Source organism: Carassius auratus, unplaced genomic scaffold (genome assembly GCF_003368295.1).
Source record: "Carassius auratus strain Wakin unplaced genomic scaffold, ASM336829v1 scaf_tig00035951, whole genome shotgun sequence".
In the NCBI taxonomy this organism is placed as follows: Eukaryota; Metazoa; Chordata; class Actinopteri; order Cypriniformes; family Cyprinidae; genus Carassius; species Carassius auratus.
Window position 1 is genome coordinate 20,264 of NW_020526275.1, and position 15,015 is coordinate 35,278.

At 35.9% G+C, this 15,015-nt stretch overlaps 1 long non-coding RNA gene across 1 annotated transcript; it reads right to left on the minus strand.

Annotated features, from left to right (window-relative positions):
* Window positions 1-5,258: 5,258 nt before the first annotated feature.
* LOC113082391 (uncharacterized) lies at window positions 5,259-6,209 on the minus strand. The gene is made up of 2 exons (XR_003282649.1): window positions 5,786-6,209; window positions 5,259-5,404 (listed from the first exon to the last, which is right to left on the minus strand). It is a non-coding gene; the product is annotated as an uncharacterized LOC113082391 (long non-coding RNA).
* Window positions 6,210-15,015: the final 8,806 nt, after the last annotated feature.

A 15,015-nucleotide genomic window follows, 5' to 3' on the forward strand; every position in this document is an offset into this window, starting at 1 on the left:
AAATCTTCATAAGAGATCTCAGCTACATCACTCACTGTGCTCAGATTATTCTCCTTAGATAGAGACAGTCACATTCTCACATTTATCTCCTCTAAAGCTTCATAAGAGATCTCAGCTACATCACTCACTGTGCTCAGATTATTCTCCTTAGATAGAGACAGTCACATTCTCACATTTATCTCCTCTAAAGCTTCATAAGAGATCTCAGCTGCATCACTCACTGTGCTCAGATTATTCTCCTTAGATAGAGACACTTACACTCTCACATTTATCTCCTCTAAATCTTCATAAGAGATCTCAGCTGCATCACTCACTGTGCTCAGATTATTCTCCTTAACCAGAGACACTCACACTCTCACATTTATCTCCTCTAAAGCTTCATAAGAGATCTCAGCTGCATCACTCACTGTGCTCAGATTATTCTCCTTAGATAGAGACACTCACATTCTCACATTTATCTCCTCTAAAGCTTCATAAGAGATCTCAGCTACATCACTCACTGTGCTCAGATTATTCTCCTTAACCAGAGACACTCACACTCTCTCATTTATCTCCTCTAAATCTTCATAAGAGATCTCAGCAACATCACTCACTGTGCTCAGATTATTCTCCTTAGATAGAGACACTCACATTCTCACATTTATCTCCTCTAAAGCTTCATAAGAGATCTCAGCAACATCACTCACTGTGCTCAGATTATTCTCCTTAGATAGAGACACTCACACTCTCACATTTATCTCCTCTAAAGCTTCATAAGAGATCTCAGCTACATCACTCACTGTGCTCAGATTATTCTCCTTAGATAGAGACAGTCACATTCTCACATTTATCTCCTCTAAAGCTTCATAAGAGATCTCAGCTACATCACTCACTGTGCTCAGATTATTCTCCTTAACCAGAGACACTTACACTCTCACATTTATCTCCTCTAAATCTTCATAAGAGATCTCAGCAACATCACTCACTGTGCTCAGATTATTCTCCTTAACCAGAGACACTTACACTCTCACATTTATCTCCTCTAAAGCTTCATAAGAGATCTTGGTAACATCTTGCACCGTGCTCAGCCCTTACGAAACAATAATATATGGGAATATATTGACAAATATATAATGTGACATATTACATAATACATTTCCAAATATTATAACCGGTGCTAATATTTTCACTATACATCAATATATGCATTGACAATATAGTATGTATTGAACATATAAATATATTTAGAATCAAAGACTAAAATAAATCTCAGATTTGATCTTTTATTGGTTAAATTGCATATAGAGGTTTCCACATAAATGTGAATTAATTTATACACATACGTATATATATACTTATTCATGGAATGAGTCAAAGCAGATTTCTGGTTCCTTGCATGATTTGCATGAATATGAATATAGGGGGAGATCTGCTAGTATTTATTGTTGTATTACTTTGAATTTTAGAAGGGTTTGTGGTGTGTGTATATTCATGGAGTTACTGTGGTGCTGAACAGTAGAGCCTGTATATAGAATAACGATTGGACAAACACTTGTAAGATATGATATGTTTAAAAAATAATGGCTGGGCACTTCTTACAGTGATTCCCTAAGTGCTTTAGTATAAGCAGGTGTGCTATTTTAAACTATATATGTTCGAAAATATAAAACATGTATGCAACAGTTCGTAGAGTTGGGAAGAAAAAGGCAGGAACCGGCGAAGATTTAAAGACTTTAATCCAAATAAATAAACAAACTGAAAGTAATGCAGTAAACCCCTCATGGAGGACTGCCACGCGCACACATAATAAAAGATAAACAAAACACAACGTAAAATCCAGGCCTGGTCCTCTATATTATTCTGTATAGTTAATTTACAATTATTTAATTTAAATATATTTATCCTTCATATATTAGGAAATATATTTTCTTTCCGTAAAGGTGGCTATTATTCTTAGCTAGAGAGTTCATTTTTCAATTTTATTTTAAACTCACAATCAAATGACATACATACATGATAATAAAACCCATTGATTTTACTACAGATATATTAAACAAAGAAAAATGTTATGTAGCAACCATAAAGAAATTTTATACAATTATATACCATACCATTATTCATCTACAATTACAACAAATTCTTGTTGTGGTTATGCATTCATTCAATCAATCAATCCCTTTCCAATGTGTTTGGGAAATGTGATGCATATGCAATGCCTGGCATTGAAGACAAATTTAAAAACATTAGTTTGCTTAAAATATTTTCAAGAACTAGAACTTTTCTTTTTATAGGATTCTCAAGTAAGCTTACAATGTGAAAACAAGTTGCTCCTGTTACAATGTCCTGCTGGAGATCTAGTCCTGTGCATGACAATTCATTCACAAAAGCAAGATGTCTCTCATTTGAAAAATTGTCTCCATCTTTATAAAAGAAAAAGAAGTCAATTTGACCATAACATACTTCATTTCCATCATGAAATGTCACAGTGCAATTGTTTCTTCTTTTGGCTCTGACATACTGCTTTGAGGAATAGACAGTTCGGCCTATCTGAACTCTGCTAAATGCCTTCACAACATTACTATGTAAGCTATGTCCTAAAAACATTTCTAATGTAGACATGTCTGCGCAATCCAGCAAAAGATTGAAGGGAACACCCATTTCTTTCACTCTAAAGGCACCTGTGTTTGAAAAACAAAAATGACTTGTGTCATTTGTCATCTTGGCAATGAAATCAGCAGTGGTATTACCAATTTTGGTGGTTTGAGCAATATTTGGGAGACACTGAATAAGTTTCACTGCATTTACCATTTGTAGAGGAATATTTTGAGTTCCATGAATGAGACGAAGCAAATGTCCATTTTTGTCCTCAAAGTGAAAGCAAGAATGGGTCCACAAAGGTCCAAGAGCTCTAACACTGTCTGCTAAATGAACTAATAAGTGAACATTGGCTGTCAGGTATCTGTCACCATAAAGCTCATTCATCTGAGAACAAAACTTCCACAGAAGTTTCTCAGCGTGATCTATTTGTGCAAAGGTTATGGAATCCAAAAGAAGAATGAACATTGCTTCACTTAGCAGCAGAAAGTGATTGTAGTATAGGTTTGCAAGAATACCTCGAAAAACTACTGGCCCAAAGAACAACAACATACACCGGTACTCTGAAGCTTTATAGTACATTCTGTGGACAGAAACAGAGCGAGGGAAACGTGTTTTAAATGGTGGTTGAATTTCACTCATGCGTTTGTCTACTTCACTAATTGATCTGACCATGCTAAAAGAACAGCGTGAGAATTCTGTGGAAAACCACAAATGCATCAAAAGTCGCATTACACCAAGAAGCACAGAATGCATGTAATCAACACCTGTGCCTAAGATCAAATCAAAGCTATTTACTGTGCTGAGGTATGTGGGACCCTTAACTCCACGCACTATGGTTTCTGAATCAAATGACAACTTGGCATCTTCCACAAATCTCGTATGAGTACGTGCAGGACCCTTTGGATCTTCAGTTTGAAAGGGGAAAGTATGCACATGTCCCCTTTCTCCTGTTTTAATTGTCTTGCCAGGCTGTTCACATTTTAAACATCCAAAATGTCCATTGTACTGAATAGTATTTAACACTAAAGCTTTTGCGGGTAAATCACAAGTACCTGCAATGGTTAATACTCTGCAAATAAAGGGACTATCTGATTCATAAAATTTAACAAGGACTCCATCTCTTTGTATATTATTAAGAGTGTCACACAGCGGTTTAAGGAAAGTCAGCATAGATGGTTTTGACTCACCAAACCAAAGACCTGCAAGAATCATGTTTTCTCTGTTTGTACGCTCAACAAAATTTAGTTCATTTATGATACAATAAAAAGGCCACACTGAGAATTTAGAGGACTTGAAAACAGGAATGCCATCTGTGTTCCAGAGTAAGGAAATATTGTGGGAATCACTAAGTAACCCACCACCTGCCAAAAACTTCTGATATACTTGTCCATCATATATATCCTCTACATTGCACTGGCCCTTTTTTTGTCTAATGAATCTAAATTTTTACTTTTCCTCAAAACCTTTTTTTGCGAACAATGCCTTAATTTGAGATTCAATTGGAACTTCAATGAAATATGAAGTTGATACTTCTGCTTCACAGACCTGACACTGGCCGTTATCGCTCTCTACTGACATGTAACAACCGTTGCAATATTTGTGCACAATAAATGAGGGACCTGCATTATCAAAGATTTGTTTGATTTTTTTTAGATTTCCCAGGCACTCTGTTTGATGTTCTACTGGACAATGCAGGGAGATCAATTTGACCAAGTCACTCAGGGCTTTCCCTGTAATTTTGTGTCTATTAGCAAAAGCTAGTATAATGAGAACGCTTTCTGCAGTAGATACAGGAGCATTTTTGTAAAGTGAACAATCACCAGGATTTTCCTTAAATTGAATTTCTGCATCATCATTAAGGTCATTGTCAAATAAAGTGCCATCATTCCAATCAGCATCAATACCATAGTGAATAGGATCAAAATGTTCCACATCACAATCAGTAGTGTACGGAGTGTAGTCTTGTTTTGTATAAAACTCTTCATTAACATTACAAAGTTCAGGTCCGTACATCATAGAAGATCCCTCTGTCTGAGAAATGCCATTGTCCACTCCAAGCACTTTTGCAGAGCAATCATCTGCTCTGTGGATTGACATGTCTCCTAAGGTTGCAGTGTTTTTTTCCTGCAAGAACAAGAACAAACACCAAAGTGTGCAAACTTTCAAAAAACAAACAAACAAACAAACAAACAAAAACAATAAATTCTCACTTTGATGATTTTTCTTCTATATCTTTTCATTTTTGATTGGTCCTTAATCTTCCTTCTCCAACGAGACTGATTAATTGTTATTTGCGCCATCCTTTCTCTTGTGACTCAAGAGTATATACTGTACTACTCAACCAAATAACTTGCTTAAAAAATTAAATCAAACAATACTGTGGCAAGTTTATTTGCACTGCTTCTTTTATAAATTAGCCAAACACATCTGACATTGTTAGCTAAAGTATTTTGCCTCACTTGGCAGTATAGGTGTTGCACTGATTACATCAGGTGTGCAGTTTACCTGTGAGCAATGATTGCCATGAATGTCATGGTGCACTTAAACAAGTAGGAGATGATTCAAACCATAGATACAAATAACCATAAACACAACATTTATATTGCCCATTGTAAAAACTGGCATTTTACCACCAAGTGTAATGACACTAAACAGTGAGGGAAGCAGAAAGAGAAGGTAAGTAGCCCACAAAGATCTTTTTATTAGGCATAGTTTATGGTACTGAGAATTTGGTCTTATCCACAGAACAGAGATCAGTGTGATGGAGATACCTAAAAGAATCCGTAACCCAATCAAAAAAAGAAAAGTCAGTGAGCCAGTCACTGCCCTACAAAATGAAGAACAAGGTAAATAAGTTTAATAGTTTTGACAGTCAATTGTATTAAAGGCTTCATTTAAATTAAGTCTGTACGTCAATAAGCCTTTGTGTGTCCCTTAGGCTTGCCTTGAACCCATGACTTTTTGAATTGCTGACACTGCCAATTAAGCTATGCTTGCTTACAGTGTTTGGGAAATTTGTGGTGGTTGGATGTTAAATGTAATGTGCATATGTATTGGGGTTTATTATGAATCAAAAAGCTTCAATGTTGTATTCCTAGTGACTATTTATTGACTTTGGATTTATTCTTACAATTACAGGACTTTATGTTTTTCTAACATTTGAAGATGGATATACTGCAAGAATTTGTAAGACCTGCGACATACTTACAGAAAAGGAGTCGCCAATTACTAGCTTTGAGGGACTCATTCCAGGAGCTCGAGTTCTTGCAAGATGGTCAGACAACAAATTTTATAATGCCACTGTAGATCACATTGGGTTCTGTGACCAAAAGCAGGACCCGAGAAAGGGTGCAAAGAAGGACATAAAAAGAAATTATGCATCTGCTGAATCATTTTATAACCAGAATCGGGTCGCTTCTGCACCAGCTGAACATGGTCCTTCCTCTGCACTAACCCAGCCTCCGTCTCCAGGATTGCCACCAACCCAACATCAATCTGTGCAATTACCATGCTCTGTTAAGCCTTTTAATCCACAGCCCATGACACCATCTGAGTATTGTAATCAAGACCAGCCAGGTTTCTTAGATTTAGATGAACATCAAAGACAAACCATTACACATAATTCAACCCCAAAAGAAACATTTTTGGGGCTTCTGAATAACCCGTCTATTCCTCACCCCTCAGCTGAAGTTACAATTCAGGATGACCAGCTTGGGTTAGAGCCTGAGGAGTATGAAGATCCCACAGTCAGATCACCGAATTCTTCCTATGAAAATGAACGATGGGAGCCATGTGAAACATGCAAGCTGGAGGTACAGGCATTACTTAAAGAGAATAAGATGATGAAAGATGTGCTTTCCAGCATGAGTAAGTAAAATGATTGCATGTAAAGGGACATTTCTGATTCATTAATTATTCCTCAACCACTGTAAAAGCTTTTACTCCTACCTTTTTTGTTTCAGATCTTGAACACCTACAGGTACTCAGAGAATTTATAGATAAGATGGAAGACTACAAATCACGTGAAAGTGGGGTGCTGATGCCTCAAACCAGACCTGGCCAACAAGAACTTTACCCAGACAGTGGGCTGCTCTTGTCCTCTACCAAACTAGCAGCTATTCACCAAGAGTCAAAGAAGGACTGTCTTCGTCTTTTCCATCTACTGTTTGATCAGTTCTTCACTCATGAAGAATGTTCAAACTCTGTAGCATTTGGAAAGCATGGCAAAGTCCCAGAGGGCAAGACAATTTTGGATAAAAGTAAAGTAAATGGAATACTAAGTAAGTTCCTAAATCCTTTTTATCAAATGTCAACTTCATGTTCCATACATTTAATCTAATGTTTGGTCATGTTATAGGCACAATGGGATTAAAAGTATAGTTACAGTATTTCCCTTGACCAGTTCATGTAACATTTTCCCTTTTTCCCCAATTGTAGCTTATGTCATGAGCTGCGGCAAATGTCATGGATGGAAACCAGTTGAAAAGTCAAAGCTGAAGAAAGCCCTTATAAACAAGTGTCGCATGAGATCAACTTAAATGTTTATGTAATTGTAGTGTTACATCAATGATGTTGTGTCATTTTACTGGTATTTTATTTTGCTGTTTCTGTATTTAAGTATCTATATGTAGCTGTGCTGCAGTCTAGAATTTGTTAGTTTTTTTTTTTTAAATGCTGCTTATAAAGTGTAAAAAAGAAACTATATATTTTAGTTTGATATTGTAGAAAACTTGTTTCTCTAAGATTAAAATGTGTCTTTACAGAGATTGCAAAGTATAAACATAACTCATGTGCAGTATCTAACACTATTTAATTTTTTTTTTTTTTATTTGAAGTGCCTTGTAAAAGATTTCCATATTGTATTTTCTTGCCATTGTATTAAGCATGTAAAATGAAACTTGAAACCTACATGAGCAAAGAAAATGTTAACCTCATACTGAGCACAGTAAAAGCAGCCTAACGTCTGAGCAATAAAACTTTCTGCAAGACACTAAAGAGCTCTCCCATCTTCATTTTAATACAGTCTCATGGATGTCTTGTCTTCTCCAAATTTACTTTAGTCTCTTTTATGTCTATTTGTATGTTCCCTGGGCAATTTTATGAGGAAAATGTGAAGTCAAATCTGAAACCTAAAGTGGACACTGATGAGAATCACAATCATAAATGCTGAGCTTAGTAAGAGCAATCTCTGAGTGAAAACACTTTCTCTAATTAGTGTTGAAAGAGATTACAGCAAGACAATAAAGAGAGTTTTAGGAGAAACATCTGAGACACTGCTGATACTACAACAAGAGCTAACTAAGAATCTCAATTAAGTCTCAGATATTTCTCATGTCTCAGTTGTGTCTATTCTTATTTCTCCTAATGGATTTTAGGAGAAACATCTGAGACACTGCTGATACTACAACAAGAGCTAAATAAGAATCTCAATTAAGTCTCAGATATTTCTCATGTCTCAGTTGTGTCTACTCTTATTTCTCCTAATGGATTTTAGGAGAAACATCTGAGACACTGCTGATACTACAACAAGAGCTAAATAAGAATCTCAATTAAGTCTCAGATATTTCTCATGTCTCAGTTGTGTCTACTCTTATTTCTCCTAATGGATTTTAGGAGAAACATCTGAGACACTGCTGATACTACAACAAGAGCTAAATAAGAATCTCAATTAAGTCTCAGATATTTCTCATGTCTCAGTTGTGTCTACTCTTATTTCTCCTAATCGATTTTAGGAGAAACATGGGAAGACAAAGCTGACACCTAATTTAGACAATAAAGAGATAATTCAAGCTTCTCTCACCACAATCTCAGTTTTGACTCTCTTAGACATCTCTCATTTGCGTCTATATTTGTTTCTCCTAAGGAATTTTAGGAGAAACATCTGATAAACAGCTGACACTTAATCAAGAAACATAGGAGAATCACAACTATGTCTCCTGAGCTTAGAAAAAGCAACCAATGAGCAAATAGTTTTTCCTCTGGGGAGCTTCAAACAACAATCTGACAAACACAAGACGAAAGACAGGGCAATAAATAGGGAGCAGGTAATGAGTGGGAGCTGTAGCCGATGAACAATTAAAAGAGACGCCCACATGAAACAAGCAGTGCAGACGAGAGACACACATAACTCCACCCACATAGTGATCAACAGAGACAACTGTTCTACCAACCGTAACAACTTTAGACATGTAGAACATCTGTGTTTGTGCATCAATGTTTGTAATGTGTGCTGTATGCGAAATGTTTAGGAATCTTTTTGAACCGGTTCAATGAGCTGAACTGTCCGAAAAGAACTGGTTGGTGGAAATTAATTGGATTTGCCTCACTACAGGCTACCAGGCAAAACCGAGACATAGCTAGATTAGAAACTAGAAACTAGGACAGAGAAATGGCTCTGTAAAGTTGCTATCACTGACTATGTTTTATATGTATTATTATTATTTTAAAAATGGGCTTAATATTCCTTACCCATTGCTCCTTGTGAGATGTGCTTAGCTAAGTGACTCTGACTGCTTTACAGCATCTCATGAGATATGTACTCATACTCATTAATGTCCTGGCTTTGCTAAGAACAACAGTGTTCTTGTCGGCAGAGCTCATCCATGCTGTGTGCTGCTCTCTGATTTATGTCAACCTGAAACACTTTTTATGCAAATGGATTATTGAGAAAGTGGTAAGACAGATCAATAAAACACTCCATGGTCATGGTTTAACAAAGTGCTGTTGGTTCTTGGCCACTTCCGGATAGAGGATGATTTACTGTGGCTTAAGGTCAAATTTAATTTACTTTTCTGCGGGCTAAAATGCTAGAACCATAAAATGGCTGAACTGACGATCAACGTTTCACCGCTTCATTTAATACAAAGCTTGGAAGGTATCTATCTATCTATCTATCTATCTATCTATCTATCTATCTATCTATCTATCTATCTATCTATCTATCTATCTGTGTGTCTGTGTGTCTGTCTGGCCATCCAACTTTCTGTCTCTATCTGTCTCACATTGACTTGATAGAATATTCTGATGTATGCATGTTGACTTTTTTTCTTTGGTTCTGTACTCGGTTCAAAATATAAATGAAGCCTAAGACACCCTTGCAGTATTTGCATAATTAATTATTTTGTTTCTTGTACCGTATGTATGCACAGAACTAATGGCTATGGTGTACATATATCTTATACATCATTATAATAAAGTGGATTCTGGGGCATTTAAAGTGGTAGAAAGGCAAAGTTTGCAATGATAATATTGATAATATATGGTTGTTAAGGGATTATGAAAGGCAGATAAATGAAAAGAAAAATAAGGCTTAGCTCATATATAATGAGCACTGTCACCTTTGAGATTCCCAAGAATGCAGTTTTTAACACAAGATCATACAGTGACTCGCAATCAGACTGCAAGATGCGCAGAGGGAAAACATCACTCCTTTTATTTTAATTAGCTGTAGCATTTAGCAATTAAAGCTCTTCATTGACTTCATGCAATCATGTCCTTATCTCTGAATCCACCATCACGATGATGGCTCTTCACGAAATCTTACCTCCGCCTATCAGGGAGAAGTGTGAAAGTCAAAAGAAAGGAGAAGCTGTCTGTTCATGCTTCCCAAAGATGCCCCATAAAATGATGTGTTATTTAAATTACTACTTCTTGGGCAGAGGCACAAGTACTATTAATAAAATACGAAAATCTGAATCACACTGGTTCAAATCTTCAGTAGTGGTGTGTAGCAAATTAGCTCAAATGGGAAATGTTTATAAATAATTACAATTACATATAATTATTTACAGTTATTTACCTCAGCTGTCAATGGTAACTGTAGCAGAATCAATATGTGAATTAATACGGAATTAATACGGACAACAAAACCAGTCATAAGGGTCAATTTCTCAAAATTTAGATTTATACAATATCTGAAAGCTGAATAAATAAGTTTTTCTTTTGATGTATGGTTTGTTATGATAGGACAATATTTGGCAGAGATACAACTATTTGAAAATTTGGAATCTGAGGGGGCAAACAAATCAAAATACTGAAAAAAATCACTTTTAAAGTTGTCCAAATGAAGTTCTTAGAAATGCATATTACTAATCAAAAATTAGGTTTTGATATATTTATGGTAGGAAATTTACAAAATATCTTCATGGAACTTTATCTTTACTTAATATCCTAATGATGTTTGGCATAAAAGAAAAGTTAAAAGGTTTTTTTTTTTGGCTATTGATAAAAATATTACTTAAGACTGGTTTTGTGCTCCAGGGTCACATATTACAATCAACTAATCTGTTTGTCCAGCAAACATTCAGTATAATTTCATATAATTTCATAATTTCAAACATCAAAAGATATTTTTGTGGCCACAGAAAATAACTAACTTTCAGTAATGCATTAGAGCATTTAGCTATAGATCGGATCGTATAAGGGACACTTTTCACAAGCGGTAAAAAAAAAAAACAGAAACTCATTTAATTTGTCAAGTCAAGTCACCTTTATTCATATAGCACTTTAAACAAGATTGTGTCAAAGCAACTGAACAACATTAATTAGGAAAACAGTGTGTCAATAAGGCAAACATTTGTGCACAATTTTGGGGCCTGGATGTCATTCACAGACATATAGGCACCGAGTTTAGTGTTGGGTGAGGGGGGTTGTGATTGTTTGTTATTCTAATGAATAATTGATTTGTTAAATCTAATGAACTATGTGTCTGAATACTGTACTGCTTGAACTGCAATTATAACTATATTAGTGTAAAACCAACGGATGATAACATTGTAAGTTATTATTAATGTAAGTGCGTGCTGAATTCATGTCATCTACTACTTTAAATGCACAAACTCTTTAAAGTTGGATTGGCTGTCAATCGTTTATTGTTGTTATATTTACAGTTATCATCCTTGATGTAAACACCTGTTAAGTTTTTGTATTTAAAACCATCTCTAATTCTATCTGGCCATCATGCAAAGGGAAACATTGAAAATATCTGAAACATTCAACATGCATTGTTTCTCGTTATTTTTTAGCCATATACTATCAAAAGGTCTGTTAGACTTTCACACAGCTCTTTATTGATGTACAGGCCAGATACATTGTGGGTGCTCAGTTTTTGTAGGCAACAGATGCTCAAAGAGATCGATCATCCCTTTCAGAGACGGCCGCCACTAAGCTGGAGATGTTCCCTTAGCATGCAGCTCTCGCTGCGTCTGAAACAATGCTAATGGCACTAACAGCACGCTTCCATTGTACTGTTCTGAATGCTGCGGACATTTTTTACTCCCTTGCCTCAGAACCACACTCCTAGCTGTCACACGTCTAACTCATTAAGACGAAGGATTGGGGATTTGCAGGGAGGGAGCAGCAGGAGATGAGCGGCCAATTAATGGAAACAAATTGTGTTCAAAACAAAGCTGCCTTTACTCTCATTGTTTCTAAGGTTTCTGTTGGGGATTAGAGGAGATTTTGTGAGTTTGCTAGTGTGTATCTGTAACCATTCTGAAGTGGCCACTTGCCTCCTAGACTATGGCTAAAATTAATCGCATGCATGAGGTTAAAATCCAAATTTTAATTTTATTTTTGGCTTTCTGCCATGTCTTATTCAGGAAAGTAAATGATGGGAAGAGAGAGGAGCAGGATCAGGGAATAAGCCAGGAATTGAACTTGAGTTGCCCTCGTGAGCACCACTGCACAATGTGTCAATGTCTGTGTGCTAAATGCTAGACCCAGACAAATCCACATTATTTCAACAAGACAAATGCAAACATTAATTACTAGTGAGAAAGGAAAAGCTGACTCTAGATCAGCAACTGTGAGCAATTTTTTTTTTCTTTCTTTTTTTTTTTTTTTTTGCTGTCTTCGTTTCTGAAATGATTATTATTTTCTCTTTTAAAAATACATATACTACCGTTTGAAAGTTTGGGGTCAACAAAACTGCACTTTTAAAGAAATTAATACTTCTATATTGCAAGGAGACATTAACTGCTAATCACGCGATGTGACACGAAGGAAAATTTATATGAATTCTCTCACAAAAGTATTGCATTCACACAAGATACATTTGTAAAACCATTGAAATATAGACTTTTTTCCAACATTGTACTTTTCCATCACAAAAACGAATGCAAATGTCTTGGGGGAACACAAAAGCAATATATATATTAACGATTACATTTTATTTACCATTGCCATGTCCCTTTATGGGTTATTTTTAATTAAATTAACATTTAACAATATTAATATTTTTATTGTACTGTTGATAAAAAATTTTTAGCTTTGGTAATCATAAAAGTCTTCTTTCAAAACCATTAAAAAATCTTACAGACCCCAAACTTCTGATTGATAGTTTGCATATAAAAAACTATTTTAATACAGAGGAATAAAAAATGTGCTACAAATATACAATACATCCAGTGGTTGTAGGGCTTTGTTGGATCAACACGTTAACCCTGTTGACGTCGTTTGGTGTTTGCTTTCACAGAATGACCATGTGCAATCAGACTTTGTCTTGTCTTGGAATGTTTGATCAGTCTGGTATGATTTTCTATCCAATCCTGACCTAATCTGACTTCATCGCAAACTGTTGCCAAGACAGTGAGGTATAAGCATCCCTGCCAAATCCATAGAAACCAATGTGCCTGCCTTGATAAGCAGGAGAAAGACATTATGGATCAGAACTTCACAAGTGAACATGTTTTAACTTTAATCATGAGCAGAGATGACATCCTAATTGTTCTTTTTTTAAACACAAGCTGTGTCTCATTTAGAAGTCTGCACCCTCCGTAGGTCGAATCCTCTGTAGGATGCCTATACAGAGTGTCCTCAACCTAGAATTAAACAAGACGGCCTCTGTAGGATGGGCGGAAAAGGAAACGGGAAGTTTCACGTCGCTATGCCAACACATTTAAAGCATTGTTGTTTTGAATGCGACCTCCGGAGGGCACAACCTTCTAAATGTGACACAGCTACAGTTAACATATGTAGTCAATTTAACATTCTAACAGTCATTATGATATCATAAGTCCTCCTTTTGAGAAAGATAATCATTACAAAATTTTATTTTAAAAACTGGCCGAAACATTCCCACACTGGCCCTGGGCCAGCAGTCTATCTTTATTGTTGAGCCTGGTATACAGTATATATAAACTCCTTTTCTCTCACAGCAGATTCAGGGCTATAGTTGCAACCCTGTCCTTTTCATTTCCTTTCTAAACAGTTATACATACAAATGCAGTTAGGTGTTCCAACATTTAGAACACAACAGCCAGCTTTAGAATGGTTGAAATGTTGCCATCTGTTTGAATCCGTGTGAACCAGCCTTTAGAATAGTTAAAATCCCTTTGTCATTTTCGATCATAATGATTTAACTGCCCTCTGACCAAGCCGTTGTATTACCACAAAGGCTTTTCAACGGCTAATGGACAGATCAACCTGATTTCAACCATTTTATTGGAGAAACTCATCTCACCACTATCTCCCTTGCTCACGGCACTGTGGGATTCAGTTTTCCAGACACAATGAGAGACTGGTGACATCATACAGAATGGATCACTTATATCTGTGTGAAACAGCTTGGTGCAATGCATTGTTATATTGTCTTTTTATAATACTTATTTCTGTCATCTCTGTCTGTGAAGAATGACTATTGAGCGATGGAAGGAAGAAACAATGTGCTTAGGAGAGCTGGAGGCTGGGATTGATCTCCCTTAGCTGCAAAAAGTAAACAAGAGAAAGAAACAGGAACAGTAGCAGTGCAATCTGGGAATTGGTGACCTACTCCAGGATTTATCCACTGCCCACAGAAAAAAAAAAAGTGATATAACTCTACTGAGCTGTGTGTTATCCGTGGAATATCTTAAATTGCCAGTGTGAACAATTACAATTAACACCACAATTGAGAATCAGGGTGAATAATTAATAAATATAGCAACCACTTTAAAAGATTCCAGTAAGCTCTGAGGCAGTGTTGGGAAAGCTACTTTAAATCTGTAGCTTGTAAAGCTACAAGCTATTAATAATTTAAACAGATAAACTACAGTCGAGCTACTCTACTGAAAAAAGAAGAAGTTATCTATAGTACCCTACATTCATACAGGGCTACATATTTTAAAATATGCTATATAGTTTATAATTTAACCTGAGTAGTATTTTATCTCTAGAGCTGAGTCGAAAACATAAATATTTATGTGCAGTGTTTATGTTTCATTATAAAAAGATGCTAAATGCTGGCATACTTTCCTGTTTATTGGAAAAGCAGTTTGTTATTGAAGACAATGTTTTGAATACTGCTGTGCTGCTGAAAATGTAGTTAAGTTAGTAACATCGTTATTTTTAGTTTGTTCCTCTCTAACACTGCTAATCTTAGAGGTGCATGTCTGTGGAATGACGTTTTTATCTGAAACCGCTGTCATATGGTGAATGACAAACACATGATGCAGTCTTCTT